The sequence below is a fragment of the Pollachius pollachius genome (assembly GCF_949987615.1).
Source record: "Pollachius pollachius genome assembly, chromosome: 2".
NCBI lineage: Eukaryota > Metazoa > Chordata > Actinopteri > Gadiformes > Gadidae > Pollachius > Pollachius pollachius.
The window spans coordinates 24,195,233-24,222,347 of record NC_136935.1 but is presented as its reverse complement, the minus strand read 5'-3'; positions in this window follow the sequence as shown (position 1 = coordinate 24,222,347).

The following is a 27,115-nucleotide window of genomic DNA, read 5'->3' as shown; positions in this document are numbered from 1 at the left end:
ATAGATGGAGGAGAGCAATTGATAGTGCAGCATTTCCTTTCATTGGTTGTTTTGGATCAAGACCAGTCATTCTGTTCAGATGTGTGGTCAAATTTGTCCCAAAAGATTTTTTGAAATGAAAATGAGAAAAACAAGAAATGGCTCCACTGTCTATGGACATACAATCTGCGATGTATTAGGGGAAAGGTCAAGGTTATCTTATCAAAACAGATAAGATAAGATAAGATAAGATAAGATATACTTCATTCACCTCAGCAGAGAAATGTAGGTGTTCCAGCAGCCAGCATACAGCATATGTGGCACCCTGGGTTCAGGATAGTTAGTAGATCTGTGCTGACTTCAACCAGTTTCTATTAGGTTGGTTGTAAATGCACCAGCCATTCTACCAGGGGGCAGAAGCGCTATGGTACGTATCACCAGAGCTCGAAGAAGTAGAATGTATCGCGAGTTCTGAATGAAAGACGTTCATTGCAAGCTGTTGCCAGAAACGGAATGTGTTTTGTCTTTTACAGGTGAGCTGGTGTTAGTTTTGTGCACAATGATGCTATAAGTTAATAGAATGTAATATAACATGTAATGACCAGGAAAGGTTAATTCAGACATGCCGTTTGTTTAAGGTAGACGTGATGTGTTTGTGGACTACTCATTGGCGCGAAGTAGTAGGTTAGCCAATGTTTCCCCCCAGTAAGGTCACGTGACCATGCAAGGGGATCGTACTGTTATGTTTTATGAACAAGTAGAATGTATTAGTGATGGGAATTTCGGCTCTTTTAAGTGAGCCGGATCTCTTGGAATGGCTCACTAACAAGAGCTGGCTCTTTCGGCTCCCAAACGGCTCTTCATATTACGGGGGGGGTTTGTTGCATTGTCCTGCGTACTACGGTGACGTTTCGGTGCGCCCTAGCGATTGCTCCCGCGGCCGCTCCCTTCTCTGTTTGTTTCGTATATTTTTATTGACTAATTAAGGGCGCCACCAGAGGGCGCCCCCAACGCATTTGCCGCCCTAGGCGATCGCCTAGGTCCCCTATGCCGAACGCCCGGCCCTGCTTGCGCCGGCCCTGCCTGTCAGTCACAGGCAATGTGTGTCGCGCATCGAAATCCCCCGCCCCTCGCTGCTTGTTCTCATGATCGGTTGCTGGCTGCCATGCATGCGCCGTGACATGCATAGCACGCGTAAAATGAATGCATGTAGCACCCGTAGCGCGGGAGAAAAAAAAAGACACCGGCTCGCGTTTGGGAGCCGACTCCCATCGTTCACTTAAAAGAGCCGGCTCTTTGAGCCGACTCGTTCGCGGACGACCCATCACTAGAATATATCGCGAGTTCTTAATGAAAGAAGTTCATTGCAAGCTGTTGCCAGAACGGAATGTGTTTTATCTTTTACAGAAAACATGAACAAATGAATCGATTGTGAGACAAAGAAATCTACCTCATCATTGAGCCTGTTACACATACATACACAACACAACACAACACATATATACATACATATCCCACCTAAACAAAACCATGCACCCACAATACCTAGCCTAGGATAGAAAAAGTGAAATGGATGGTCCATGTGCAAGAAGAAGTAGCTGTTACTCAGAGATAACAGTACAAAATGTGTGCAAATATACAGGTGTGCGATAAACAATAAAGGTGCAATAAAGGTGCAAAAAAAAAATACATATAAGTGTAACCCAGGCTTCATAAGCTGTGGAAAGAGTTTAAAAGAAAAGGGAGTACGAGTCTTTTATTTAGTTTGAATGAGTGTGTGAGAGAGATAGCTGGCATTTATAGGGTTAACTGGGGCGCAGAGAGAGCATAGCGTCATGACGTCACGGGCCACCTGCTTTGCAGTTGCGCACATCACTCGGGGAGACAGAACGGGAGGAGAGACCATACCATCGGCTGTGTGAGGAACGCTCAGACGTGGTTTAAACAAAGTGAAAAAAGTTGGAATTCACCGCAAGCTGACTCTACAGCAGGGGCGGCAACCCTAGGCACGAGTGCCAACACTGGCACGGGGCAGTATAATCATTGGCACACTTAAAAAAAAAAAAAAAACGTATTTTTAATTTTTCTTTTATTATTATTATTATTAAAAGAAATCACAGCACAATGCGGCAGCATAATCATTACTACCGATTTTTTTGCACTTTATTCTGTTTTGGGCATTTCCTCCCAGTGCAAATATGTTTAAATTAGTTACAGAAACCAGTGTTCTGAAATGGGATCAATTAATCGTTTTTAAACCAATGTTGTGAGTAATAGAGAAGAAAATATTTAAAATATTGTTGCAAGTTGCCTTTATGCATCGCCTTCACATGGTTTTGCAAAGCTGTACATGTCTTAAAGATATTGATGTGGATGGTTCCAACATTCTCAGATATTCTCGTTTTTTACATTTCTCACAGTGCAAATATGTTTTTGAATGAGTTTCTGAAAATGGTGTTTTAAGATGGGACATATGTAATTATAATTTATAAGCCCATGTTGCAAATATAACAACCAAAAAAACATTTAAAATGTTGATGCATGATTGTGGACTATATGGAAATAGTACAATTCCAGGTCTTCTGGAAATGTTTGCTTAATGTGTGCTTAATCTTTAATATATTGAGTGCCAGTTTTACTCATTAACGAGAAAATGTAACACTGGCACTGCAAGTTGAAAAGGTTGCTGACCCCTGCTCTACAGAGTCCTCGATTGAAGTTACCCGCTCGGCGGTGAGTTTATTGTGCATTTTGAGGAAAAGAGCGTCGAGTAAAAGTAGCGTTAGCCGCAGCACTAAAATGAGAAGCTAACTGCTAATTGCTAATTTAGTACTTTGTTTGTGAGCCGCTGCGGTAACGGTCAATTTGAATTTGTATTGAAATCAGCTAACAGAGTTACTGAATGAGCTAAATGCTTACATGGTGGGGTAATCCAGATGAAATGCTAAATTATCGTGTGTGTGTGTGTGTATGTGTGTGTGTGCTTGTACGTGCGTGCGTGCGCGCGCTTGCTCGCCCGCACTGTGTGTGAGCATTGTGTGTGGAAGAAAAAAGAAGAGAAATTTATTTTATTTCATTATTTTATTTTATAAAGTTATTGGAGAATTTTCATTTTGATTTACACTGGTAAAGTGAGACCTATAAAGAAAAGTGATTTAAATGTGTATATATAGGTCATATATGTTGTTTATTTTAACTAAGAATGTATGGCCTGTAGTATTTTAATTTAACTGAAATGAATGAATGTGGCCTGTTCTATAGGTCAGGTTTTTGAGAGGATGAGATTGATTGCACTTGATGTTGAGAGAGGACATCAGCGACACCAGAAGTCGACACTAGAGAGAGAGGACACCGGCACTGAATAGCCACCAGGCGGTTTTCCAGACACCTGCTGGTGAGATGGATCCAGAGAATCAGATGGCGAGCTAGAGCAGAAGGACAACTTATCTTCCTTCCCTGCGGTGTGGTAGGACAAGTGAGACTCACAATGATTAAAGGGCCCCAACGAAATAAAAACACTGAGCTCATAACAAAAGAATAAAAGAAGAAGACAATGCAGATTAAACACAATTTACGGTACCATTTTACCTTTAATTTTGTGTGCACTTTATTTTTCATATTCAATTGTTACTGTTGTCATATTGTTCTTGTTAATGACCGAGAATATATTTTTGAACTAAATTTTGTGTGAGTGTGGTCAATGTTGATGTTCCATCCTGGGCTCCATGAGCATTTCCCTTGAGTCCTGATAACTGGTCCAAACTGAATTGAAACTGAAACCTAAATATTAGTACTTGTAACCTCATCAGGCAAAGAGGGGTTACATAAGCATATATAAGTATATATAAGTTTGATATATATAAGCAGCACAAGCTAAAGTTTAAATTAATACTATTCTGTCCTTACTAAAAAGGGGGAGTTATTATATAGTGCAATTGCAGTAGGTAAAAAAGTATTCTTAAATCTGCCCTTTCTGCAGCTTAGCTGTCGTAGCCTCCCACTAAAAACACTTTTGTTTACTCACTAGATTGTGCAAGGGATGTGCGTTATCGCCCATAATACAATTTCTGTACCATCCTTCTCTCCATCACCACCTCCAGGGACACTACAGCAGTCCCCAGCACATAGCCAGCCCAGCTCTCTACCACCTACACTTTATCCCCAAGGATAGAGATGGTTCTTAGCTCAGGCCTGGCCCTCCTGAAGTCCACCTCCTATCCTTGGTCTTTGTTACATTTAAAACAAGGTGGTTTTCCCCACTCCATGCAACAAAGTTATCCACAAGCTGCCTGTATTCTGTCTCATCTCCACCACTGATACACCCCACTACCGCAGTATTGTCTGATAACTTTTGTAAATGACATGTCAGAGTTATACTGGAAGTCTGAGGTGTATAGTGAGAAGAGAAAAGGGGACAGCACAGTCCCCTGCGGCGCTCCTGTGCCATTGACTGCCTGCTCAGAAACAGACCTCCCCAGCCTCACAAACTGGGGTCTGTCATTCAGGTAATCCATGATCCATGATATTGTGGTGGTGTCTACCTGTATCAGCTCCAGCTTCTCACATAACAGTACTGGCTGTATGGTGTTAAAAGCACTTGAAAAATCAAAAAACATGAACCTCACCAGTGCTTCCCGACTTGTCTAGGTGAGAGTGGGCTCTGTGGAGTAGGTAGATGATGCCGTCCTCTACCCCCACCCTTGGGCGGTATGCAAACTGCAATGGGTCCAGATAGCTGGTCACCTGTGGAGTCAGGTGGGCCAAGACCAGCCTCTCAAGTACCCTCATGATGTGTGATGTTAGGGCAACCGGTCTGTAGTCATTGAGGACAGAGGGAGAGAGTTTCTTGGGGGGGGGGGGGAACAAGGCAGGATGTTTTCCACAGCACTGGCACCCTCCCGTGGCTGAGGCTGAGGTTGAAAAAATGCTGTAGAATGCCACATAGCTGACCTGCGCAGGCTTTCAGAACCCTGGGGCTGATGCCATCTGGACCTGCTGCCTTGTTCTGGCCTAATCTCTCAAACTGCATTCTCACCTGGCTGCAGGAAACAGACAGACAGGTCAGAGAAATGTGGGGTAGTGATGGGTCTTGGGGGGGGGTCAGAACATGTTGGAGGGGCAGTAGGTGATGTCTCAGTAACTTGCGGGGAGCGGGGGGGGGCTTTGTGAGGGGGGAGGATGTCTGTGTGGCTATCAGAGGCCGGGGAGGTAGCCAAAGGCCCCGTGCTGAACCTATTAAAGAATACGTTCAGCTCATTTGCACTTTCCTGACTGCCTTCTACCTGATTTCCTTTTACCTTGAAACCGGTTATGGTTTTCATACTGTGCCACACATCCCTTATGTTGTTCTGCTCGAGCTTTCCCTCCAGCTTCCTCCTGTATGCCTCTTTGTTTTCTCTCACCCTCACCCTCAATTCCCTCTGTACGTGCTTCAGCAGCTCTCTGTCACCATCCCTAAATGACTTCTTCTTCTTGTTTAGCAGACCTTTTAAGTCACAGGTGATCCAGTGTTTATTGTTTGCAAAGCACCTCACTTTCCTAGCAGGTAGCACATTATCGACACAGAAGGAGATGTACTCTGTTATACAGTCCGCCATGGAGTCAATGTTATTCCCATGTGGTTCGCAGAGCACATCCCCGTCTGTAGCCTCAAAACACCCTTGCAGGAGCTCATTGGTTTCCTGAGACCACCTCCTGACTGTCCTTGTGGTTATCAGTTGCCGCTGAACAATGGATGTGTAGGTGGGACTAAGCAGAACCAGGTTATGGTCTGACCTGCCAAAGGGAGGAAGGACTGTGGATCTGTATGCATCCTGTGTGTTTGCATACAGTAAATCCAGTGTTTTATTGTCTCTGGTAGGGCACATGACAAATTGGTGTAAAGTGGGGAGTGATGTAGAGAGAGAGGCATGATTAAAATCCCCAGAGATTGCAACGAAAGCATTTGGATGTTGTGTGAGTATTTTAGCAGTGACTGAGTTGATGACGTCACATGCTGTGTCGGCATCAGCTGACGGCGGTATGTAAACAACAATGGCAACAGCGCAGGTAAATTCCCTCGGGAGATAGTATGGACGCAGACTAACGGCTAACAGTTCGATGTAAGGGGTGCAGATGCACTCCTTTACTGTTATGTGGGAAGGATGACACCATCGGTTATTCACAAGCAGAGCAAGCCCCCCCTCCTCTCTTCTTACCGCTCAGCCTGTGATCCCGGTCAGCTCGCACATTAATCGTCATTAATCCATTCATAGTTGTGTTTGCATCCGGAATATTCCCCTGCATCCATGTCTCGGTGAAACACATTAAACTGCATTCTTGATATTCACGCTGTGATCTTATGAGTGCTCCTAGTTCATCCACCTTTTTCACCAATGACCTCACATTCCCAATGACAATCGAGGGGATGCAGGGCTTGAACCTTCTCCTCCTTGCTTTCCTCATTACACTGGCTTGACATCCTCTGCGTCTTCTCCTTAGCTCTTCTGGGATTTGGTGTCTCGTTGCCGTAAAAGCAAAAGGTGGTGGTTTGGAGAGCGCTAACAGCTCGTCGCGCGTGTAAACAATACCGCCAGCGTTGGCATACTGTCCCGACACGAGAAACATTATAAAAGCAGTATTGACTAAAAAAACAAATAAAAAGTCAACTAATCCACTTAGTGTCCATCTCGACTAACTCGTAGGCTAAAACAGTCATGTATTTCAAAAGGTCCAGAGTTACCCACTGATGGAAAGTTATATGTTCCCATCTGTGACTCAGAGCAAGAGAGGGTGAATACGGAAGAGTTGAGAGGTGTTAAAAAGAGGCACAGCAAAAAAGATGTGTTCCAGGACACAGATCAAGATTTTGCCGAAAGTCAGAGGGAAATGGTGGAAGAGCAAGACACAGAAGACTCTGACAGTCCAGTGTCCCCCAAAAGTGGCAGATCTGATGCTTCCATAAGAGATCCAGAGTCTGCACTAAAAGAAGGCTTGAGTGGTGTTAAAAAGAGGCACAGCAAGAAAAAAGCTGTTGTGTTGCAGTACAGAGATGACGGTTCAGAGGAAGATCAGAGGAAAATCGCAGAATGGCAAGAGTCAGAAGACTCTGACAGTCCAGTGTCCCCTAAAAGTGGCAGATCTGATGTTTCTATTACTGATCCAGAGCCAGAGAAGGTGAGGCGGAGAAAGGCAAAAGTAAAAGGACATGTATCTGAAAAAAAATTAATAAAGAGTGATGGAGTGTTTAGAAAGGTGCCATCCACGGCCAAGAAATTCACAATTTCACTTACACAAAATCAGTGGAGCAACATCTCACCTCACAACAAACTTAAAAAAACATGGACAAATGTAATTCACAGTGAATTTAAAAGAAAAAACCCTAGCTGTGTCCTGCATTTTACATACCAGCATGTCCGTGTTACTGGCAGCAGGAAAATAAATGTACCATATTTAACTTTGCATGCTGTTTGCAAATTCTCCACCTGTCAGGCAAGGTACACTATTAGAATAAAAAACAAGCCTAGTCGGTGTCAACCCACCATTAGAAAGGCTGTTATTCGTCATGGAGAAATTAAACATTTGCAAAATGAGACACGGTTCAGGCCAGCAACCAATATTCGCTGGGGCAAAATCGCGAAATCTGTTCACAGGAGTGAGTGCAGAATACTACAGCAGACAGCCTTAACAACAACTTTTATGCCAGGTTCGACAGGCTGAACACAGACACTCCCTCAAAAGCCCGCTGTGACTCCATGGACACTGCTTTCCACGTTACACACGCACAGGTTCTGAGGGCTCTGAAGCAGGTGAACCCCCATAAGGCTATGGGACCAGACAGCGCTCATCCAAGAGTCTTGAAGGCCTGTGGGGATCAATTAGTGGGTGTGTATGCTGACGTTTTCAATCTGTCCCTATCCCAGGCATTAGTCCCCCGAGTATTTAAATCATCCATAATCATACCGGTTCCAAAAAAGCCTAATTCATCCACGCTGAATGACTTCAGGCCGGTGGCGCTAACTTCAGCCCCCATGAAGTGCCAAGAAAAGCTGGTTCTTACCCATATAAATGACACAGTATCGGACACTGTCGACCCATCCCAGTTTGCCTATCACCCCACCGCATCATTGGATGATGCGGTGGCCATAGCCCTACATCACACTTTACAACACCTGGACAACAGCAGAAAAATATGTCAGAATGCTTTTCCTGGACTATAGCTCCGCCTTTAATACGATCCGCCCGGGCAAGCTGATTGGTAAACTGACTGACCTCGGTGTCCCGACTCCCATCTGTAACTGGATCCTAGATTATCTGATTGAAAGACGGAGGTGGTGAGAGTGGCAGGGCGGGTGTCTGCTGAGCTCATAGTCAGCACAGGTTCACCACAGGGCTGCTGCCTCAGTCCCAAACTCTTCACCCTGTACACTCATGATTGTGCCTCCACACAAGATAACACCATTGTCATCAAATACGCTGATGACACCACCATCCTGGGCCTCATCAAGGGGGTTGACGAGTTCTGCCCCCCTACAGCCTCTTACCACCCAAGGGACTGAGGTGGAGAGGGCAGACGATTACTGCGACTGCAGGTGATGTCTGACCGGAGCTGGTCTCTAAACAGTGAAAAAATCCCAGCAGCGGCTGTATTTCATCAGACTGCTCAGGAAATCGGGACTCAACCAGCATCCTCTCACCCTGGCCTACAGTGGACTTGTAGAGAGCATTCTCACTTCAGGTATCACTGTCTGGTACGGGAATACCACACAGGCAGAGAGGAGGTCACTCCAAAGGGTCATAAAGACTGCAGAAAGGATTACTGGGACCACACTTCCCTTCATTGACTTTATTTACACAGGGTGTCCGCGCGGTAGTAAAAGGTAGTAAAAAATAAAATTAAAAATTAAGGCCCTTGAAAGGTAGTAATAGATAAATAATAATAATAATAATAAATAAATTTTTCATCACCACCTCAATATATAATGAGTTTCCATTTTTTTCTTAATATTTGTCTTTACATGTTTTAACTTCATCTAGCCTAAAAAATACAGTATACGGTGCTAACAGGACCTGAACTGAGTAGCTGTTAGAGTTGGCGTCACTGGCTGCTATAGTGACGCCGCCAACATTTTCCGCCTTTTCCCCTCAGAGTTCTGTATGGCTGAGTTTCTAGCTCTGTGAGAAAATGGGTAAATGCAAGTTTTCACAAACGTGGGTTGACAACCCGACATTTAAAGACTGGCTGAAACCCATGATGGGAAATGACCGAGAAGCTTTTTGCTCGTTGTGCAAAAAAACGATCAATGTGCCATGGAACGGCATTAAAGCGATTAAATCATGCAGCGCTTCAAGCATTCACCAGCAGCGGCTTCGTGCGAGGGGGCAGCACCTCTCTATGTCGTTGTTTTGCGGTGCTAGCAGCAGTAGCACTAGGACTACAGGGATCGTGGCAACACAAGCAAATGCCACTAACCCTGCTGGCACCTCAGCAGCGATAGACGGACAGACCTTACTACCTGTAGCTCTCGTCACAACACACAGACACAGGTTGGCTTCTTCGAAACGGGCGTTCTTTAATGGCACGTTGCTTTATTCCTTTACGTCTTTACGTCTTTAAGCCTTTACGCCTTGAAAACTCGCTGGCCGCTTGTTGTGAAAAGAGATTTAAGTTCTTTACTGTCCTTATATCTTGGCCGTCTGCTTTAACTTCAGAGGCGAACTTATGCTATCGCTGCACTTAACGAGCGCCATTCATACATGCTTGGTCATGCCTTTTTACATCAATTACACCAACACTAATGACGTAGGGAAACTAGGAACAAAACATTAGTTCCGTTCGCTTGCAGCACATTAACACATCGGTTCAATTACATTATATTAACATTTTAACCTTTTAACCCAACATGAATTATTATCTATTTATTTATTACATGAAATTGAAGTGTTGATTATTAAGTGTGTATAATTAAAGAAAACTTATTTATGCTACGTCACTTACACTCCCACCAAATCACTAATTCCCTTTGGAATGTGAGATTTCCTTTAAACAAAGATCTTGAAAGAAATAAAAATGTTCAAGTCTCAATGTATGTGACCTTGTGTTTATGACTTTAGTTAGCCTCAAGTAATGTTACTACTTTGTGTATAGGCCTTTCAAGGTGGAATGACCTGGTAAGTGTCTTTCCTTTCTCAAGTGTAGTGCTACTGACAAGTAGCTTCAGCTTTCGCACCTTTCCATCTGCGCTAGGGTGAGCTTCTACCACCCTGGCAAGTTTCCATTCATTTCTCGGTGAGCTGACGTCCCGTAGAATAACAATGTCATCTACCTTTGAGTTTCGTGATGTTTTTTGCCACTTCTGCCTTTGTTGCAGGTTCAGTAATTATTCTCGCTTCCATCTTTGCCAGAATTCGTTGGCCAGGAACTGCACTTTTTTCCACCTTTTATTGAGATACAGGTCTTCTTTGCAGAACTCTCCAGGCGGGGGAAGAATAACCGAAGATTTCATCGTAAGTATATGCTTGGGAGTAAGCGGTTCTGGACCGGTAGGATCATACAGATGCTCAACACTTAACGGCCTGCTGTTGATTATAGCCATTGTTTCGTAAAGAAACGTGCTCAGAGATGTAGTGTCAAGTCTACTTGTAGACTTGTCGAGAATGGCAGTGAGGATGCTTCGAACTGTACGAATTTGGCGCTCCCAGACCCCACCCATATGGCTTGCTGATGGAACATTCATCACAAATTCACAACCAAATGTTTGTTGTTGTTCTTGATCCATTCCTTTGAGCAACTCACAAAATGTTCTTCTAGCACCCACAAAATTTGTTCCCTGATCACACCTTAATTGCCGTACAGGTCCTCTGATAGCAATAAAGGTTCGAAGTGCATTCAGGAAGGCGTCTGTGGTTAAATCATTAAGTGTTTCGATGTGTACTGCTCTTGAGCATAAGCAGGTGAACAACAGTCCATATCGTTTCATTTCCTTTCTTCCTTCCTTAACACTGAAGGGGCCAAAACAGTCGATGCCACAGTATGTAAAGGGAGGGGATGTCTCAGTCCGCTCTTCCGGTAAGTCTGCCATTTGTTGAACTTCTGTAGCTCTTCTGTACCTTCTACATTTTACGCACTTGAAGATGTGAGATGAGACTACATTTCCACATCCTAAAATCCATATTCCGTTGGCACGCAACTCGTTTGTAGTTACGCCTCTTCCTTGGTGCTGTACACGCTCATGATGGTGTTTGACTATTAGAGCTGAAATGTGAGACTTCTTCGGCAGTATGGCGGGATGTTTTACGTCATAGTGCAAGGCTGATCTGGTTAGCCTTCCTCCCACCCTGAGGACATTGCTTTTATCCAAAAAGGCATTCAAACGGTGCAACTTGTTGTGCTTGTTCAGGGTGTTGGTTTTTTGTTGCTGAATTTTATGGATGTCTTCAGCGAAAGCTTCTTCTTGCACCAGCTTGATAATAAAGATTTCAGCTTCTCTTCTATCTTCAAGGCTAGTTGCTTCGCTCGTTCTTGGTTGAATTTTTTTGTATTCTCTGATGAATCGCTTGAGCCTGGCTACGGCTCTCACTGCTCTGGACCAGTCGGAAAACTTACTGAGGTGGTTCACAACTGAATTGAGTTCACTTGTCTTGACTCTGTGAACATGGGCTTTACGAAGCTCAGGGTCAGTTGTTTCAACTTCTCCCACTATTTCTTCTTCGCGTGGAAGATCCTTCTGCCAGAGAAAGTTAGGTCCTTTCAGCCAGTTAGACCTTTTAAGCTGGGCTGCATTTAGGCCTCTTGAGGCATAGTCTGCCGGATTTTCTTCAGAGCTGACGTGTCGCCATTGCTCAGGGTTTGTACTAGACTTTATTCTTGTAATCCGGTTCGCAACGAACGTGTGGAACCTCTTGGCGTCGTTGTTCAGATAGCCAAGAACCACCTTTGAGTCAGTCCAGTAAAACTCTTGCAGGTTTTCAATCTCAAGCTCCCTTTTGACGACATCGCCGTTGCGGACGGAAGTCACAGCTGATGACAACTCCAGTCTTGGGATTGTTGTGAGTTTGGTGGGTGCTACTCTTGCTTTCCCCATGACAAGAGAGCACCTGATCTGTCCAGATTTACTTATAGCTCGAAGATAGGAACATGCACCATAACCACTAAAACTTGCATCTGAGAAGTTGTGAATCTGGTATTGCTGGACCTCCCCAAAGCTTGATGGAAGGTAGCTTCTTGGGATCTTCAGAGCTGCTAAGTGAGGTAGGTCTTGGAGCCATGACTCCCATTGTGGCAGAATGTGCTCAGGAAGTTCTTCGTCCCAGCCTACTTTATCTTTGCATAAAGCTTGAAGTATCTGTTTGCCAACTAGTACGAAGGGGGCCACAAACCCTAGTGGATCGTAGACAGAGGCAACGGTAGAGAGAACCCCTCTTCTTGTCAGTGGATTCTCTTTAACTTCCACTCTGAATTGGAATTCATCTGCTTCGATGCACCACTGGACTCCAAGTGCGCGCTCAATCTGAAGTTCTCCTAGGGCCATGTCTGGATCCTTGGTTTGGGCACGTTCTTGAGGTGGTATGGCGTTGGTCACCTCTTTGTCATTGGATATAAATTTGTGCAGCCGAAGGTTTCCTGTTCTGCACAAGGCTCTTGATTCTTCTACCAAATGTATGGCTTCAGCAGGTGACTTGACGCTTGTTAAGCCATCATCAATGTAGAAGCTTCTCAGAATGAACTTGATAGACTCTTCGCTAAACCTTCCATGACCCTGCAATGCCAAATGCTTTAATCCAAAGTTGGGGCAGCCTGGGGAAGAAGCTGCCCCAAACAGGTGCACCTTCATCCTGTACACAGAGGGTTTGGAGTCCAGATCGCCATTGTCCCACCAGAGAAATCTGAGATAGTCTTGATGCTCCTTTGCAACATGGAATTGGTGGAACATCCGTTCCACGTCGCACATGATGGCTATTGGACCCTTTCTGAATCTACACAGCACTCCAACCAATGTGTTGGTCAGGTCTGGTCCGGTCAAGAGATGATCATTTAGAGAGGTTTCTTGAAAACGCGCCGAGCAATTGAAAACCACACAAATCTTCCCCGGTTTGTGAGGATGGTAGACCCCGTGGTGCGGAATGTACCATGTTGGTGTATTATCAAGCTCAGGCTGTGGTACTTTCTCAGCATCTCCTCTTCTTATTGTGTCATTCATGAAATGGACATAATCCTTGTAGTACTGCTCATTTTTTCTCAAACGTCTCTCTAATGACGAGATCCTATGAACTGCACATTGCTTATTGTCTGGGAGATTTGGTTTGTCCATCTTAAAAGGAAGTGGGAGTTCGTATTGTCCGTTTTCCTTCTGCCTTATCCCATTTTTCACAATAGACAAGAAGAGAATGTCTTCCTGAGAAACTGGGTTATCGTCTGCAGTGTGATCCGTGAAATCAGATTCGAGAGCCCTGATTATATCCATCGGAATGATCTCTTTGATTTGAGTTCTGCATACAAAGTGTACTTCCCCTTTGAGCTCAACTGATGGCTGCATAGGAGGTGTTACTTGTCGCACTATGATTCTATGACTGGTTCCTATTGCATCAACAAAGTCACTTGCTGGGTTTGAACAGCCGACGATGCTCCAGCCTAGATCGGTTCGCTGAGCATATGGGTGACTTTCTTCACCAGACAGGATCTCTCTCGGCAAAAGCGCTTGTTGGCAGTTATAGCCAATCAGTAGGCCTACTTCACAGTCTAATAGTGGTGGAATTTTGTCTGCCAGTTTTTCCAGATGAGGCCATTTTAGAGCTGTTTCAGAAGTTGGAATGTGTGCCCTGTCTGCTGGAATGAACTCTCGTGTAAAGAGTGGTGGCAATAGAATCCTTTTCTTAAGGTTGTATCCTCTCACTTGAAGGTTTCTTAGTTTCTGACAGTTTATAACCATTGACCTTGAAGACATTGTGGATAGCCGCAGACTAACATTCTCTTTGCTTGTGTTGAGCTTTTGGGCCACTTCATCAAGGATAAAGGTCGTATCACTCTGCGTGTCCAAAAGTGCGTAGACGAGCACTTCTTTGTCTGGCTGATCAGTGGATGAAACCCAGACTGGTACAATCAAGGACGTTTGTGTGTTTGGTCCCTCTTGCATGACTCTGTTAGTGGTTGCTGTTGCAGCTATTTCTCCTTTGGGTGATATTTCCTTTGATATGTCTCTTCTCAGGGGTTTTGACCTTAGACGTTCCCTGAACTGGTCGTCGTGCAGACATGTGGGGTGTCTCTTCTGACACTTTTCACATGTGCTTCTGTTATCACAACTTCTTGAGTGATGACCAGTCTTCAAGCATCCAAAACAAAGCTTTTCTGCCTGCACAAACTTGACACGATCTTGAACTGTATTTTCTGCAAACTTTCTGCATTTAGCGACGACATGTCCTACTCTTTTGCAGAAAATGCATGATGGGATGTTGTTCTGCGTTGTATTGGTAGACAACGTCTTTGCTTGAACAGTATGGCTTCGTGGATACTTTGGTTTGTCACTTTCCACACCTTTGAGTGCTTGTACTGAGGAGATGGGATCACAAGCGAGGTCTGCTTCTTTCGACAGGAAATTTACAAACTCTTTAAATGGTGGGTACTCACAGTATGCTTGTCTTGCTTCCATTGCTTTGCGGTTCCAACTGGATACCAACCAATCTGGCAACTTCAGCAGAATCTTTTGGTTCTCATTGCAGTCGTTGAGAACTTCCAAGGTCTTGATGTGGGGCAAAGCGGCCTCACAGCTTCGGAGGAAATCTGCAAAGTCTCTCAGATCACGAGCATCCCTGGAATTATTTTTTGGCCAGTCATGCAGCTTGTTTCTGAAGGCCTTTCCAATTATGAATGGGTCTCCAAAACGTTTTTCCAACAGCTGCCAGGCTGACCCATATGCTGCTTCTGTGCCTATTAGGAAAAATCCTTCGACGGCTGTTTTTGCAGTGCCACCTAGGCAGTGTCTTAGGTAATACAGTTTTTCTTTCTGAGGAATGTTTTTTCTGTCGATCAACGTTTCAAATGACATTCGCCAATCTTTGTATTTCAGGGGGTCTCCTGTGAATACTGCTGGCTCTGGTGTTGGAAGCCGGTTGGCACTTATAGCTTCTGCGAGTACATTTATCAAGTCAGAGCAGTTCTGCCAGTGAGGCATAAGCATTGAAGTTGGTGAAGCTTGAATTTGACTTGGAACTGTTGGAGATTGTGAGATGAACGGAAAACTTGCGGCATTGAGGGCTTGAGTTGGGACTGGAAGAGGTTGAGGGATGAATGAGGGACTTGAGGTGTGGGGGGCTTGAATTGAGATTGGAAGAGGTTGAGGGATGAATGAGGGGCTGGAGGTATGGACGGCTTGTGTTGTGTTAGGTTTAACTTCATACAGTAAGTCAACTGCTTCGACATTTTCTTCAGCTTGATCATAGACCTTTACTCTAGCCTTTGCAGCATTCAATTTTTTCACTTCTTCTAGACGGTTTAGCTTTCTGCGCCTGTCTTCCATAGTCTGCTGTCTAGCTAGGTTTTCAGCTTCAAATATTGCTTGTCGTTGTTTATCTTCGGCCTCTAGCCTTTGCAGCTCAGTCTCTTCCTTTTCTTGCTCTTCCAATACTGCCAGTATTTCTTGGGATGCAGCAGCTTCAGCTGCAGCCTCATTTCTTCTGACTGCGATGGAGCTAGAGGTAGCAGAACCACATTTTGATCGATAAGACATTGGCTTTGACATTGAACCTGTTGAGTCTAGGGTGGATCCGACATCAGGCCAAGGTTCTTCCTCATCGTCTGTTGTAAGCCCTTTAAGTTGTCTATCTGCCCTTTGTGTAATGAATCCTGAAAGTTCTACACACTTATCAACTCTGCGCCACAGGTCTTGTTCAGGAGTTGGTATTCTTCGTAACTCTTCATAAATTACCTTTACTTCAGAGCAGGTGTTTTGAATGTTCTCAATGAGCTGATTCAACTCATCCTTTGATGCTTCATCAGTCAATATTTCCTTTGCTAATCTTGCGTGATACCTCCACTTCTCATAGGTGATTCTGTATCGACGTTTTACACTCTTCAGCCTTTCTTCTTGAAGTTCTTTTCCCTTTTCTGTGAGGGTTCGGCGTCTTTCACTTCTACGTAACTCTTCTACTTGGTCTGCATATTCATCGTCTGTAGCTTCGGGAACAGGTGCCTTAGGATCTTTAATGCAGGTTTCAGTGCTTGCCTCAGACATTTTGAGGTGACTTGAATGGCTTGGACATGTGTTGAATATTAGCTTTAATGTGAGTAGCCAAAAAATTAATAATTATGAATTTCTTGACAAATGTGTGAAGGCTATGTGAGAAGCCTATATATTTTCCTTTAAATATAGACTTGAATATCACACCAGAAAACCTTTTAAACACTCAAATTATATTATCTCAAGTTAACTTTGATTTTCAAAACAAAGTAAGCAAGTTTTAAATTACTTAACAAATTATCCACAATAAACCTTAGTTGCAAATTGAATCAGCTTAGAAATACTTTTAACAACCATGAGATTTTTTTTTTTTTTTAAATAGGTACTCTTTAAACTTCGTCACGTGTAACATCAATTAAGACCAGCAAATATGCATCCATAAAACATGTAGGCTAAGTACAGTATAATACAGGGTTAATAGATCTGAGTTCTTTGTTGCAACTATTTACCACTTTTCACACCACTTAAACTTGAAGGAAGTGGAGGAGGCACTTATTGCCTTGATTTGAACGGTTGCGCTTCTAACACCGTCTAATCACCGCTGCATGCAGTCGCTTTGCCGACAGTGCGTCATGGGCTTTCCTTATCTGATTGCTGGGTCCTCGTTGCGTCGGTACGCCCTCTTCTCGTCTCTCCTACCCGTGAGGAGCAGTCTGAGTTTTCACTGTAGCTCTCGTCACAACACACAGACACAGGTTGGCTTCTTCGAAACGGGCGTTCTTTAATGGCACGTTGCTTTATTCCTTTACGTCTTTACGTCTTTAAGCCTTTACGCCTTGAAAACTCGCTGGCCGCTTGTTGTGAAAAGAGATTTAAGTTCTTTACTGTCCTTATATCTTGGCCGTCTGCTTTAACTTCAGAGGCGAACTTATGCTATCGCTGCACTTAACGAGCGCCATTCATACATGCTTGGTCATGCCTTTTTACATCAATTACACCAACACTAATGACGTAGGGAAACTAGGAACAAAACATTAGTTCCGTTCGCTTGCAGCACATTAACACATCGGTTCAATTACATTATATTAACATTTTAACCTTTTAACCCAACATGAATTATTATCTATTTATTTATTACATGAAATTGAAGTGTTGATTATTAAGTGTGTATAATTAAAGAAAACTTATTTATGCTACGTCACTTACACTACCATCACAATTTCAAATTTCATCCCTCAGGGCTGAGGTTCTCTGGTGCCTGAACACTGCAGCCAAACACAACTCGTACATTCAAACGAAGGTATAGGGGCAGTGTTCGCGAGCATGTTCACGGACTCTCAAATAGCCACAAGCTTTGCGTGTGGCAAAGATAAAACAGCCTATATGATCGGTTTTGGAATTGCTCCTCATTTTAAGAAACTTCTCACAGATAGCGTCAATGATTCTGGGCCATTTGTGCTGATGTTCAACAAGTCTCTTTACCAGTGGCTTAAGAGGAAACAGATGGATATTCACATTGGGTTCTGGAAAGATGACCGAAGTCACATTGGTCTTATCTTTTTTGTTGTTGTTGATCCGAAAATGATCCGACCCGTTACTAAAAAAACGTGACATGATCCAAACCATGAGTTTTGTGATCCGTTGCACCCAGTGGCGGATCTAGAGATTTATTTGAAGTCCTAAAAAGACATGGAACATTTAATCTGCGATGTCCACACCTGGGATGTGGGTGATGGCCTAATTAAATTTCGATCACGCAAAAATGATTCACAATACTTGGCTACTGGTACTGTATTTACTGTCTAGCAGAGTTTTATGAATAACCAAAAACCAAAGAACAAATTATTTCATTTTTTTTGTGACAATTCATAGGAATGTGTTGCAAAACTCAACTTAAGACACCTGCTGTCTGTCAGTATGGATGGCCCAAATGTCAATCTCAAGATGATGAAGCTCCTTCAGAACGAACATTCAGAGCTTTATGGGGATGCACAACTCATTAGTGTTGGCAGTTGTGGCTTGCACATCCTCCACAATGCCATGAAGGCAGGATTCACAACATGGCAGGTAGACAAGCTGTTGCGAGCTATGCACTACATCTTCCACAATGTTCCTGCCCGTAGAGAAGATTACACCAGCACCACAGGATCTTCTACCTTTCCCCGACCTTTCTGTGGCTATAGATGGGTGGAAAATGTCCCTGTGGCTGAGAGAGCTATCGACATTTGGCCCATGCTTTTAGCATACATTGATGCAGTTCAGAAGAAAAAGTTGCCAAACCCCAACACAGCCTCATATGATAACATCTTGGCAGCGCGGGATGATGAGTTAATAATTCCAAAGCTCCAGTTCTTCTTGTCAGTTGTTCGAAGCTTCCACCCATTCCTGACCAAATATCAGACCGACGAGCCTGTGCTGCCTTTTTTGGTTAAAGATCTGAAAGAACTCCTGATGGTAAGAATTGTAATTACTGTAGAGTTACTGTCTTCATTTGAATGTGATTGAACTGTATCAGTTGACAGGTGTGGCTGGATTACTAACTTGTAGTTAAGTATATTAATGAATATAAGTGCAGGTGCAAAGCCATGTTAAATAGCCTACACATAGACGTGATTATATGAGCATGCGTGCCTGGGTGCACTGTTTAATGTCATGTGATCATGCGCAGAATAAACGGTCCGAGTAGTTCCCCGACCAAAGAGTTGATGGCGGCTGTGTGTGTTTTTCTCCGGTGAATATTTGAAATGTCTAACGTAACAGGTTATGGGCCTAGTCATGCAGGCCAAAGATGGTTTAGACTTTTATTCGACGGCGATGAGAAAAACTATGAGCTATGGGAAACGAGGTTCCTCGCGCACATGGAGTTACGCGGCCTCGGAGAAGTCATCACGGAGGACCCGAAGATAGACGGGGAAGACGAAGAAGCCCTCGCAGAAGACGAGACCAAGAACGGAGAGGCATATGCAGAGCTGGTGCAATGCCTAGACGACAAGAGTTTATCCTTGGTAATGAGGGACGCAAAACGTGATGGAAGAAGAGCGCTGGAGATTCTCCGCGAGCACTACGCGGGAAAGGACAAACCGCGCGTCGTGAGTTTGTACTGTGAACTTTCCTCGCTCCATAAGGCTAGCAATGAAACGGTAACTGATTACATAATTCGAGCAGAAACTATATTCACGTCATTTAGAAGAGCAGACGAGCATATTAGTGATGGGCTTCAGATAGCAATGGTAGTAAAGGGGCTACCTGATACATATAAGCCATTCGTCGTCCACATCACCCAGACAAATGACATTGTAACGTTCAGCGAGTTTAAAACAAAACTCAGAAGTTATGAGAGCACTGAAAAATATGGGCAGAGTGACGGAAATGTAGAAGAAGACAACATGATGAAGACTGGCGGCGCAACATGGCCACGTGGAAGAGGAAGAGGAAAGAAAATGAACCTGGCTGATGTCGAGTGTTACACATGTGGTAAAAAGGGACACATGGCAAGGACATGTCATGACGGATTCCAAGCGAGAAGGGAAGAACGAAAATGGGACACACCACAGCGAGGCAGAGGGCGCGGCCGAGGACGAGACCGTGAGTATGTGAAGAAAGCTGATGGAGAAACGGAGGCAGAGCCGACATCGTTCTGTTTCTTTAAAATAAGTGACTGTCCGACACAACGAGGAAACAAGAAGGGCCTCATGGTCGACTGCGGCGCCACAACACACATGATCAACGATCCCAACAAGTTCATGACAGTTGATGAGAGCTTCCGACCCGAAGACCACACGATCGAGCTTGCCGATGGAACCAAGGTGAGCGGGATGGCGAAGATGAGGGGAGACGCCGAAGTCTACCTACTGGACAGCGTGGGACGACGGGTGAAGACGAGGCTCAAGCAAGCACTCTACATCCCATTCCTCAGAACATCTTTTCAGTCAAAGCGGCGACAGCCGACGGAGCCGAGTTTCGTTTCAAGAACAATGATGACTGGCTGATCCACAAAGACGGTACCAAGTTCAAAATGGATGTGTATGGTAGGCTGTATTACCTTAGCACAGTAGAAGATGAAAACAGTGATGAAGTGAAGGGGTGTTATGACATTCATACGTGGCATAAGATACTTGGTCATTGTAATTTTGATGATGTTTCAAAATTAGAAAAGGTGGTAGAAGGGATGGTGATAAAAGGGAAACATGACAAGTCCAATACAAATTGTGAAATATGCACACAGGGCAAATTTACACAAAACAGAAACAGACAGGCAGATGCAAAAGCTACAACTGTACTAGAATTAGTACATACAGACCTATGCGGTTCAATAGAACCAGCTGATAAAGATGGGTACAGATATGCTGTAGCATTTACTGATGATCACAGTGGGATGATTTTTCCATACTTTATCAAAGTAAAGAGAGACACGACAAAAGCTACTGAAAAATTCATAGCAGATGTAGCTCCATATGGAAAAGTAAAGTGCATAAGATCTGATAACGGTACAGAGTTTACCGGGCAGGAGTTCCAATCTTTACTTAGGAATAAAGGGATAAGGCACGAGACTAGTGCACCCTACTCTCCTCATCAGAACGGAACTGCAGAGAGGGGTTGGAGAACCCTATTTGAGATGTCACGATGCATGCTATTGGAGAGTAACCTCCCAAAGCAATTATGGACATATGCTGTACAGACAGCAGCTCAGATCCGTAACAGGTGTTACAGTAACCGACTAGAGCAGACACTTTACCGTGTTTTCACAGAAAAAACGCCTAACCTTTCTAATATGAAAATATTTGGCTCTGAATGCTACACATACAAACAGGATAAGAAGAAGCTGGATTCTAGGTGTGCAAAGGGAATCTTTGTAGGCTATGATAAATATAGCCCATCATATAATGTCTATTATCCTGAGACAGGAAAAGTCCTTAAACATAGGCTGGTAAAATCCATCAACAAAGGTAACGCAGATAGCCAGACTCAGACAGATCATGACATGGGGGACAACATTGAGTGTTATGGAGATACACCACCAAAGATAGCCAACCAGGGTCAGGAACAACCTAAGGGGTGTAAAGAACCCAGTGTTGAGACTGCTGAGACAAGTCCCACTCAGACAGATAATACTCAGATAGAACAGGAAGAAAGCAGGTATCCTACCAGGCAAAGGAAGGCTCCAGACCACTTAAAGGAGTACCAGTGTAAAGCTGAGTGTAACAATGATGATGATGAAAATGTTGATTATTTCTACAGAGTGACTTATGGTGTACCTAAAACACTTAGAGAGGCTATGGACTCTAAGAAGTCAAAAATGTGGGCTGACGCAATGGAAGAGGAGATGACCTCTTTAACAGAGAATGAGACTTTTACTCTGACCCCACTGCCAAGGGGCAAGCGAGCAGTGGGAGGTCGCTGGGTATATGCAGTAAAAGAGAGTTCAGATGGATCTGAAACGTGCAAAGCCCGATATGTCACAAAGGGTTATGGCCAAGTGGAAGGGCATTGGGCTACATCCAAACACCTACTCAGGTACTTAAAAGGTACTATAGACCAAGAACTACACTTCAAGAAAAGTGATGAAAACCTACAACTTGAGGGATATAGTGATGCTGATTGGGCAGCCGATCAAAATGACAGGAGAAGCACAACTGGATACTGCTTCAGCTTAACTGAAAATGGTCCAGCTATATCTTGGAAAAGTAGAAAACAGCCTACAGTGGCACTGTCAACTTGCGAAGCTGAGTATATGGCACTAGCAGCCACTACTCAGGAGAGTATGTACCTTGTACAACTACTAGCAGGAATAGACAGCAGCAACCAGCATGTACCAGTGAAGGTATACAAGGACAACCAGGGGGCGATAGCTTTATCAAAGAACCCAGTATGTCGACAGAGAAGCAAACATGTAGAAACTTTATAAGGTCTGCACACAAAGAAGGGAAAATAGCTATAGAATACTGCCCTACTGCAGACATGGTAGCTGATGTCCTTACCAAACCAGTGGTGAAGGCTAAGCTTGAGAAGTTCAAGAGGTATTTGTTTGGAGAGTGAAGGGTACTGACAGATGTAAAGTTTTTATTTTGTTATTAACATTGTCAATGAGCCAAATGTTTATTATATATTATTATATTCTGGAGTTCTGTAAAAAAAAAAAAAAAATTGTTTTGTTTACTATTAGAGGGAGCTATAAACATGTCATTGAGTGGGAGTGTTAAGTATATTACTGAATATAAGTGCAGGTGCAAAGCCATGTTAAATAGCCTACACATAGACGTGATTATATGAGCATGCGTGCCTGGGTGCACTGTTTAATGTCATGTGATCATGCGCAGAATAAACGGTCCGAGTAGTTCCCCGACCAAAGAGTTGATGGCGGCTGTGTGTGTTTTTCTCCGGTGAATATTTGAAATGTCTAACGTAACACTTGTACTTTTAAGGGTTTACTGCGACGGTTTGTGAAAAGGGAACTTTTACAGGGCCAAAGCTCACTTCAAATGATCACAATTCAGGTGTCTGAGGAGAAGAACTGGGTCAATCTTAAAAATGTGGACATCGGCCTGGGTGCTGAATCTGCCATCAAGGTAATTACTGTGCAAATTATTTCAATATCATGTCGGCACAAATAAAGAGTTACCTCTAACTGTTAACTGTTAACTGGTAGAAAATGTATGAGTAACAATGGGCATTATTTAACCACCTCTGTGGTAAGCAATATAGCTGTCATAATTGTGTGGTTGGTAATGGTTACCTTCCAAACTTTAGTTGTCTTCACCACCAGGCCTTGGTACTGTGGCTTAAACTGAACCACAACCATGAGGATATACCAAACCTCTTACTCCGGTTAAATTGTTAGAATTGTTTTAAAGGGGAGATATTATGAAAACAGCACTTTTCCTGGGATTTGGGGTGTTGTTGTGGGTATATGGTGCTCCCACACGCATACAAACTTTGAAAAAAGTCTGTACATGATTTTTTGAGTGAGATACGTATTTCTGGAAGCAGCCTGCCTCCAGCTACCAAACGAGCGAGTCAGTTTCGGCGCCCACTCCTACGTAGGAAGGGGGGCCTCCCACTTCCCCACTCCCCTCCAATCAGAGCATCGCTAAGATTTTGTGGACCAGTGGACGAGCAGTTCCGGCGGAGGGGAACTCGGCGCTAGCCCTGCAGCTAGGCTCCGGGAGTACAATCCCTTTCTCTGGCACCGAGCTTACCCCGCCGGAGCTGCCGCCGAAGCTTCGGCGGAAGTCGGGAGGAGGAGACATCGAGTAGAAAGGGATTGTACTCCCGGAGCTGAGCTGCCGGACTGCTGCCGAGTTCCCCCAGCCGGAGCTTCTCGTCCGCCGGTGCTGCTAGTCCGCTGGAGCTGCCACCTAGCTTCGGCGCCAGTTCAGCTCCCGGAGTACACCGCCGGGCTGGACGGACGGCTTTGACGGCGGCCGGACTGCAGTCCGTCAGCTTCGGCACGGGGAGCTCGGAGGCAGTCCGGCAGCTCAGCTCCCGGAGTACAATCCCTTTCTTCTCCATGTCGCGGTTCATGGACTTCAGAGAGTCAATGCCAAAGTTCCTTCCCCCCAATTCTTCTCAACCATGGCCGAGATATCCCCCACTACGAGTCTTTACTTGTGGAAGTACGAGAGGCGTCAGACACAGTCTTTATTATTCATAATATCATCCGAGGCGCACATAGCTTCTGGCCGTGATATTAGTTATATTATATAAATACCCGTATATAATATTATTATGTTATATTATATTATATAGATATAGAGCTCCAGGAGTCAGCAAACGGCAACAATCCATTCTCCTCCATGCTGTGGTTCAGTCTGACAGCTCATTGGTCAATGGGCAGCAGCTCATTTGCATCAATGCTACAGACACCAGAAACAGCGCATTCTGAAGGGACTGAAACAGCGGGGAATAGTGGTAGACGATATTTCTTTTCCTAAAAGCTATTTCCAGCAAACAGCTTCAAAACATGTTTTCTGGAACTCAAATACTATGTTTACTTGTTGGGAAAACACCATAATATGTCTCCTTTAAATGTGTAACTTGTCAGTTTCATTTGCATTATGCATCCTGAGCTCATCCTGAACTAATACTCGCATATCCCATCACCCCCCCCCCCCCCCCCCCCCCCCCCCCACACACACACACACACACACAACCCACATCATTGCACCATGTTTGACATACGTATCTTTATGTATGTGACAAATAAATATCCTTGTATGAACATTAATGGTCTCTTTTTGTTAGGCCCTTCAGAGCAAACCAGGAAGCAAGATAGGGGAGCTCTCTGTGCTAACCTTCAGGAGAGAATGCTTGCAGTGCCTTGTTAGGATTGTCGGGAAATTGCAGGACAAATCTCCCTTAAACTTTCCAGTGGTTAGGCAAATTGCATGCCTTGATCCAACAAGAATCCACCAAGAACCAGAGTGGTGCATGAAGCAAATGAAGAGTGTAGTGCAGACATTCCTTCAAGGAAAGAAATTGGCAGGTGGCATTCCAGCTGGTAAGAAAATATATACAGTAGGGACAGTAGAAGTGGAAAGGTCATTCAAATGAAGGCCATGTTTGAAGGATGTTCTACTTTGATATTAGGCAGTTAAGCAGACTGAAATGTAATTAAATGTTATTAATGATTTTGTCTTAATTTCTTTGTCAATATTGTAGGTGATGTTATCATTCAGCAGTTTGCGTCCTTGACCTAAGTGGAAGGACGAGATGAACGTTTCCTGGCCTTTAAACCAATGAAGGACCGCCTTGATGTGTTTCTTCACACAACTCTCAGCACGCCTTACCCTGACTTACTACAGTTTTGAGTCTCCTTCTTCTATCCCATGGCCAAGCCACTGTTGAAAGAGGATTTTCAGTCAACAAAGAGGTGGAAACATGCAATCTCTACGATAGATCGCTGGAATCACTGCGATTAGTCTGTGAATCAGCAATTGTGGGGGTGTTTTAAAAGTGCCTCTGACAAAGGAGCTCCTTGCCTCTGCCTCATCTGTAAGATGAGGCAGAAAAAACAAGGAGAGTGCCTCACATGCTCTGAAGGGGAAGGCAGTGGAGGAGGAGCTTTTGGACCACAGAACCCAGCGTGACGTACTAAGCAGTGTTTGTGAGTCGCTTGGAAATGACGCGGACAAGTTGGCTGAGCAGGCTGAGGGAAAGACCGTGTCAAAAATGGCTGAACTCATCACAACACACTTCGCAGAAGGCAAAAAGAAAAAAAAGAAGAACTCCACCAATTGGAGGAAAGGATTGAAGAAAAGTCTGCACAACTGAAACTTTTGTGACTGTATAATCTCACATTTCTCTCCTTGACCATTCATCTCTTGCCTCTCTCATCTCTTTTCTCCCTCTCTACATATGTCTCCATGTATTCTCCTTTCCTCTGCCATCTCAATTCCCACAGCCCCCCTTCTCCTTTCTCCCTCTGTCTCTCTCTCTAGCTCTCTGTGTGCCAGCTAAAGTTATCACCCGACGAATACCAGTAAAATTGTTATTGTTATTGTTATATAAGTTGTTATTGTTAACTTCTCTCATAAAATTTGTTTTCGGACATGTTCAAACTGTCATGCATCCCATCAACTATTAAATACCCATGATAACACCTTATTATTAATCTTTATTAATTTTTATGGTTAAGTGTCTTTTGTTTTTAAGAAGTGCCAAGGTTATAATTCACATAAGGGCTAGGTTAAGGTAAGGAAAACTGAAACTCGACTCAATATTATTTATGATGGGTATGACAGTGTCACATTTGTACCTTATAGTAAGTAGTAAGTGGTGCTTTGCATACCCCCCGCCCCGCTGCTTGATGTCGTGTTGGTAGAAAAAATATTGTGGAGGTAGTAAAAAAGGTAGTAAATTAATCTCTATGATTCCTACATATACCCTGTTGGGGTTGTGAATATAAATTTTCATAATAGTCCTTAAAACACTCGTGAATTTCCTTCCTTCCTTCCTGGATAAAAACATTTCTCGGGTCCTCTATTTTAAATATAGTGTTGTCTGTTTTCCCGTAATTTATAAGCCAATATATTTGTATATTTACTGCCACCTTCATAGTACTTTTGTTTTGTAAATACAATTTTATCTTGTATTTCTTGTGTACATATTTCATCAATCTGGTTTATTTTCATTGATATTTCATCTTTAATCAGAGGATCTATTGAATTCTTATGTTCTGACTCTTTCAGACTTTTTCAGTTCAGCCTGAAGGTTATTGAGTTTTTCTTCTCTTTGCTTCTTAAGATAGGATGTTACTGCAATAACCTTCCCTCTCATTACTGCTTAGGCATCCCAAAGGACAGGAGGAAACACCTCTCCATTATCATTACGCTCTAGATAATCATTTATGTCTCTGGCAAATTGTTCAATCCATTGTTTATTTAATATACTAGAATTATATCTCCATTATGTGAACTTTCTTATAGATGTCGTCTTAAGTGCAATGGGCAGTGATCAGAAATGATAATAAATAGTAGGAAATAGTAAATTCTTGAATATGTTGAATGAGGGGATGAAAATAATGTATAGTTTCTGATTGTTGGGTTTAGGTGTCTCCAGCCATTAATCAATCCTATTCCCGATATCATTGAGTTGATTTTATTAGGTTTTTTTTTGGATTGGGACAATCTTGTTCCTTGTTCCTCACAAGGATTCTAATCCTTGTGAAGGGAGTTTGGAATCGGATGCCCTTTTCTTTTAGTGCTTTTTAAATCCCCACATAGGCTCGCCGCTTCCCCATCACCTCAAAGGCATAGCCGTACTCAAAGAAGATTTGCTTGTTGTTAACCAGAATTTTCCTCTTCCAAGCTAACTTCCGGACGGTTTCTTTGACATCGAACTGTAGGAATTTTATAACAATGGACCTCGGAGTAGCATTTGGTCCTGGCTTCCGTGCCAGAGCTGTGTGAGTGCGTTGAATTTGCAGCAGCATACCTTCGGGTAATGGGAGCTCCGTCGTCAGCAGGTTTTCCACATACTTAATCGCA